This window comes from Orbicella franksi, chromosome 12 (genome assembly GCF_964199315.1).
Source record: "Orbicella franksi chromosome 12, jaOrbFran1.1, whole genome shotgun sequence".
In the NCBI taxonomy this organism is placed as follows: domain Eukaryota; kingdom Metazoa; phylum Cnidaria; class Anthozoa; order Scleractinia; family Merulinidae; genus Orbicella; species Orbicella franksi.
This window is the reverse complement of record NC_138156.1, coordinates 16,931,509-16,931,760: the sequence shown is the minus strand read 5'-3', so window position 1 is coordinate 16,931,760 and position 252 is coordinate 16,931,509.

Sequence of the window (252 nt, the reverse complement as noted above, 5' to 3'; positions counted from 1 at the left end):
CATTGCTTGCCGTAAAAAAGATTTTTTGTTTGCTCTTGGCGGTCAAAGCAATAATAAAATGCTTCACATTTCACAACTCAATGTCCAAAAAAAAAAAAAATAGAGTAAAACGTGTACCATTAAAGCTCAGTTCTTAGAACTTGAGAGGTTCACACCAGTATCGGTTACCCGTTGGAATGGAATTAAACAAACTTTGCTACGGAAGTATAAAAACACATGAACTTTATGCAACGCCACAGCTAGCAATTAAAC